The 5421-nt window shown below is 35.9% G+C and overlaps 1 non-coding gene across 1 annotated transcript; it reads left to right on the top strand.

Annotated features, from left to right (window-relative positions):
• The first annotated feature begins 849 nt into the window (after nt 1–849).
• On the top strand, nt 850–956 carry LOC133033772 (small nucleolar RNA R71). Its single transcript, XR_009685837.1, has one exon. It is a non-coding gene; the product is annotated as a small nucleolar RNA R71 (small nucleolar RNA).
• Nucleotides 957–5421: the final 4465 nt, after the last annotated feature.

Genomic DNA, 5421 nt, shown 5'->3' with positions numbered 1-5421 from the left:
AACTGCTTGTCTAGATTGGTCTTTCGGAGTCTCTGAGGATAAGGTATCTTCACATGATGATCAATACTGATTGGTGGAGACTGTTGTGGTGGTGCAGGGCTATCAGTAGTTTTCTTTTCTATTGATGTTGGAGTTGGTGCTGATTGATCTTTAACTTCTTCATTGAATGGTTGTACCACATCAGGCCCATCATAATTCTTTCCACTCCTCAAGGAAATTGCTTTACATTGCTCTTTTCCTTTTGCCTCACTAGTGCTAGCTGAATTTCCTTGAGCTTGGTTTGCCACTTGAGTAGCCAATTGTTCCATTTGAGTTTCTAGAGTTTTAATAGAGGCTCTAGTTTCCATCATGAATTGAAGCAATAAATCAGCTTGGATGTTGGAGCCACTAGGACTTTGTTGTTGGTTTTGTTGGGGCTGATTTCTTTGCTGGTAGAACCCCTGTTGGTTGTGCCCATAATTATTATTTTGGGAGTAGTTCCCAATGGCTTTTGCTTGATCCATTGGCAAATTATCCACATCTGCCTGACACTCTGAAAAGTGATGGTTGCCTCCACATATCTCACAAATAACTTGGGCTTGTTTAGCTTGCCCTGCAATCAGCTTTGTCAAGGCCTCAACTTGAGCTGTCAATTTTGTGATGGCATCAACCTCTAGCACACCAGCTACTTTCTTAGTTTGACTCCTTTCAGTTGGCCACTGCTGATTATTTAGAGCCATCTCCTCTAATAGATCGTAAGCCTCATTAGCACTCTTTCTCATAAAAGCTCCACCAGCTGCTGCATCTATTAAAGTTCTAGTATTACCAACCAGCCCGTTATAAAAGTTGTGAACCAGCATCCACTTCTCTATACCATGATGAGGGCATTTTCTGATTAGATCTTTAAACCTCTCCCAAGCCTCATGGAGAGATTCATTATCTTGTTGACAGAAGTTGTTTATTTCTCCTCGCAGCTTTGCAGACTTTGCTGGAGGGAAGAATTTAGACAGAAATTTTGTTGCCAGATCATTCCATGTAGCAATAGAATTCGGTGGCAAAGAATTCAACCAACTCTTGGCTCGTTCTCTGAGCGAGAATGGAAACAACCTCAATCTAATGGCATCGTCGCTAACTCCATTAACTTTAAAAGTTTCACAAAGTTCCATGAAGTTAGAGAGATGCAAATTAGGATCTTCAGAAGGGAGACCACCAAACTGAACTGAAGACTGCACCATTTGAAGGATGGCAGGTTTGATTTCGAAGTTGTTTGCATCCACTGCCGGTGGCCTAATACATGACTGCACTCCCGTCAGAGTAGGGAGAATGTAATCTCTCAAGCTACGGCCATTAGCTTGATCTTCCACAGCGCCTCCATTATTACCATTATTACGCCCATTGTTCCCAACATTATTGTTCACATTGGCAGCCATGATTTCTGATGTTTCAGCAGTTGCTGAAACTCTTTCTTGCCTCTTGTTCTTTCGATTCTTCCTGCAGGTTTTCTCAATTTCAGGATCAACTGGTAATATGACTGATTGTCCTTGACGGCGCATGCACTTAGGATTCCTGAGATAAATAAAGAAAATATTGCAAGAAAAAGGTTAGAAAAATCAGCAAGAGAAAATATACCAAAGTAGAAGTTAGTATAATTTTATGTAATATTAATCTTTAACAATTCCCCGGCAACGGCGCCAAAAACTTGTTGCTATAATTTTAAACACTACGCAAGTATACGCAATCAAGTAGTAAATCCCACACAGGTGAGGTCGATCCCACAGGGAATTGGATTAAGTACCACTAAATTATACTTATGATTCTATTCGGTAAATCGAAAGCAATTATGATTTAAAAACAGTGAAATATGAAAGAAATTCAGAAAACTTAATAACACAATTGAAAGTTGAGCAAGATGAGATAATAGGGAGGAGAATCCTGTTGTTGTTTACCCAAATCGTTAATGCTTAATTACTATCCTATTCTTGGAGTGAATGACAGATTATGAAATAACCTAGCTCCTTTCAGATCTTCTAGATTCTAAATCACATGTTATCTAATTAATTCCTTAATTAAACTAACATGAAATCAGCATTAAGTAATAATCTACTCGTCACATAAGTCATGCAAATACTTTCGTTTCACATAGAACATCGATTATCTCAATTTTAGCATTCTCAATTCTCACTTTTCAGATTTCGAATTGAGATCATAGAGCATGCACAAGGTGATCAATCTTAAACATGAAATTAAGAACAAATTAAGATAATTTCACACACAAGAATTGAGGAATGGTAATTAAACATTAACTAGGCAAAACATTAAACAACAATCATCATCCTCCCTAAATGGGAAATTTAGTTCAGAAACAAATCCATAACCATTCCTAAGGCAATATTCAACATAAAGAAATTAAAGAGGAATAAAGAAAGAAACTGTTGGTGGATGAATTCTGGGCCTTCACTTTGATTTTCTCTGCTCTTCCTGCCTCTTTCTGCTGTGTTTTAGGGTTCCAAATCGCTTCCCCTGACTTCCAATCGCAGTTTTCTATTTATACTTGAAATTTAGGGTTCGATGGACGAAAATACCCCCGGTCCGTACGGGATCTCGCCGCGGCCATGCTTCCTCTCGCCGCGGCGAGAATGTGCCAAATTTAGGCACTTTCTGTAAGTTGAATCTCGCCGCGGCGAGCCTCTTCATCGCCGCGGCCAGATATGCAAAAACTCAGAAATTAAGTTTTTCTTCGGCTCAGCACGTCTTTCAATGAATTTCTGCACCCGAAACCTCTTTTACTCCAAAGAACCTGAAAACCTAGAAAACAAGCGTAATTCCGTCCCAACACAGCTAAAAATGCACATAAATTGGATCCAAAACATAGGCTAAAAATAGCCTAACAACACATATTTTATTTTTATAAAACAAATCGTTCAAATAATTATATTATTTTAATTATTAATTAAAATAAAAAACTAAAATATTAAATAAAACTAACACTACGTGCAAGACGTAACAATCACCTTTATATATATATATATATATATATATATATATATATAATTTACACACTTTTTAAGTATATAATATAAACTTCTTGAACATAGAAATAGCACATCACGTATATAGTAATTTTTCATACCCAAACATTACCAAACGTTACATGGGAAAATAGATAGTTATTTTTAGCAATGTAAATAAACTTTACCAATACATTAAAATGTTTTGTAATGGTGAATTAATTATAAATTCTGAATGGCTGTCACCAGCTTCCTGTCAAGATGCCTATAGCTACGGTTAAAAACCAATAGTGTCTAACCTATGAGGAAATACGACAGAAACTTAACCTTATAAGACAACAGGACAGCTAATAATTTATTTACAGTCATTTTTTTTTTCTTCTACTGAAATTATTATTAAGCTATTAATTGTGCTAGCTCATTATTATTTCTATAACAATGATAACAAAATTCTAATTAGTTATTCGTTTTTGTTCAAAGTTTGAAATGTATGGTGGTATTGGTAGGTTTTCTAAATTCATGAGGATCATGTTTGTTTCCATGTATAGTATGTACATAACTAACCTTTATTATATGGATACAAAACTTACACATAATTGTTTGTCCAAAAAATAAAATAAAAAATTATACATATACATAATTAGTAAGTATATATTGACAATTTGACACACTATAATGTTTGTTTATGGTAAAAAAAATATCAATTAGTGCATTTATTTACCGTGAAGTAATTTTTTTTTTTTTTACATAATTATGTTTTAAACTAAATATAATATTATACATATGATGGGTTAAATTTTAAGTAAAAGAATATATAGATATATATTATTTAGTTACATAAGCACAAAGATATATATAAGACACGGCACATGTATATATAATTAAAACTGAGAAAAGTCACGAGTCATGAGAGCACCATAACTACTCCCGTGAAGACGACAAAGTTTATTTCCACACTTGAGTCCAAAATATCTTAAATTTAGTTCAATCTCCCAACTAAATGACCCAAAAGAAAAATCTATAAAGGAAAAAGAAAACCTAAAATTAAATCCAGAAACTTACATCTTATACACTGGTTGTGTTAGTATCGCTTTCACCACATTTTAATTAGATCAATTTTTTGTAGAGAGAGTAAGAAAAGTCAGAGTAGGGTATTTTGGTAAATGAAAGTGAGTGTTTCAATTCCCAATTATAATAATAATTATAAGGTTCTTTTTTGTTTATTCTTTTGTAAATTAATATAATTTAATTGACCTGCTTCCAGGAAGATAGAGTACTTCCCATTCATTCAGGTGCTCTTTTTGCTAAATTGCAATCTCGCACGTTGTCACACCGTCTTTGTCGGTATCCCTTTTACAAAAAATATTATTATTATTTTTATATTTTTGCCTACCAAAATTGTATGGAGCACTCCTATTAATTTCTTTTTTTTTTTTTTTTATCATATAACTTTATTAACAGTTAAAAGGGTTGGGACACTAGTAAACTTAATGCTTTGTTTAATCAAGAAACAGTTACTGCTATTTTAAAAGGGGGTCATCCCTCTGGACAAAGTAGGGATAGGTGGGCTTGGACTCTGGAACGGAATGGCAAGTTCTCATGTAAGTGTGCTTACCTAACCCAAGGTTTGGAGAGAGCACCTCCGTGTGAGGTTGTTCCTTCTCTCTAGAATAAATTATGGAATTGTAAAGTTCTTGACAGACATATGATGCTTTGGTGGTGTATTTTGTCCAAAGCCCTTCCTATTAGGGTTGAGATTAATAAAAAATTCCCTATTGAAGATACTAGTTGTCCTCTATGCGGGAGGGGGGAGGAAACTTTTGAACACCTATTCCTCTCATGTGAGGTGGCTTTCCACCTATGGCGATCTTCCCCCTGGGATATTTATCCAGTTTGTAATACTGGTATTCGGCTTTGGGACTAGGTAAAATTCATTTGAGACCTTAAGGACAAGGGTGTAAATGCAGATGACGTTTTTCTCTATGCTTCGATTACTGTTGGCACCATCTGGAGGATACGTAATGATAAGGTACACAATAATAGTCCAGTTGATGTTAGCAGATGCATTGATTCTATTTGTAACTCTTTGGTAGATATGCATGCTACCATTTTCCCTCCTCCTAGTCCCTCCCCTTTACAGGACTGGAGGCCCCCTCCACCGGATTGGATCAAACTTAATTGTGATATCAAAGTGGGGCTGAATAGCATGTGTTCGGCTGTGGTGGCCAGGGATCATCTTGGCAGGGTGATTCGGATTACAACGGCCAGGCTAGACTTCGTTGATGCATTGTGTGGCGAAGCGACGGCCTGCTGCTTGGCAGTTGAAACGACGTTGGATCTTAAGGCTAAATTTGTTATTGTGGAGAATGATTCGAGTGTGGTTATCAATGCTCTTATTAGGAAGGAGTCTCAATGGGCGCTTGAGAACTACATC

Source organism: Cannabis sativa, chromosome 1 (assembly GCF_029168945.1).
Source record: "Cannabis sativa cultivar Pink pepper isolate KNU-18-1 chromosome 1, ASM2916894v1, whole genome shotgun sequence".
Lineage (NCBI taxonomy): Eukaryota > Viridiplantae > Streptophyta > Magnoliopsida > Rosales > Cannabaceae > Cannabis > Cannabis sativa.
Note: the sequence above shows the minus strand (reverse complement) of the source record. Positions and strands in the feature narration are given on the sequence as shown.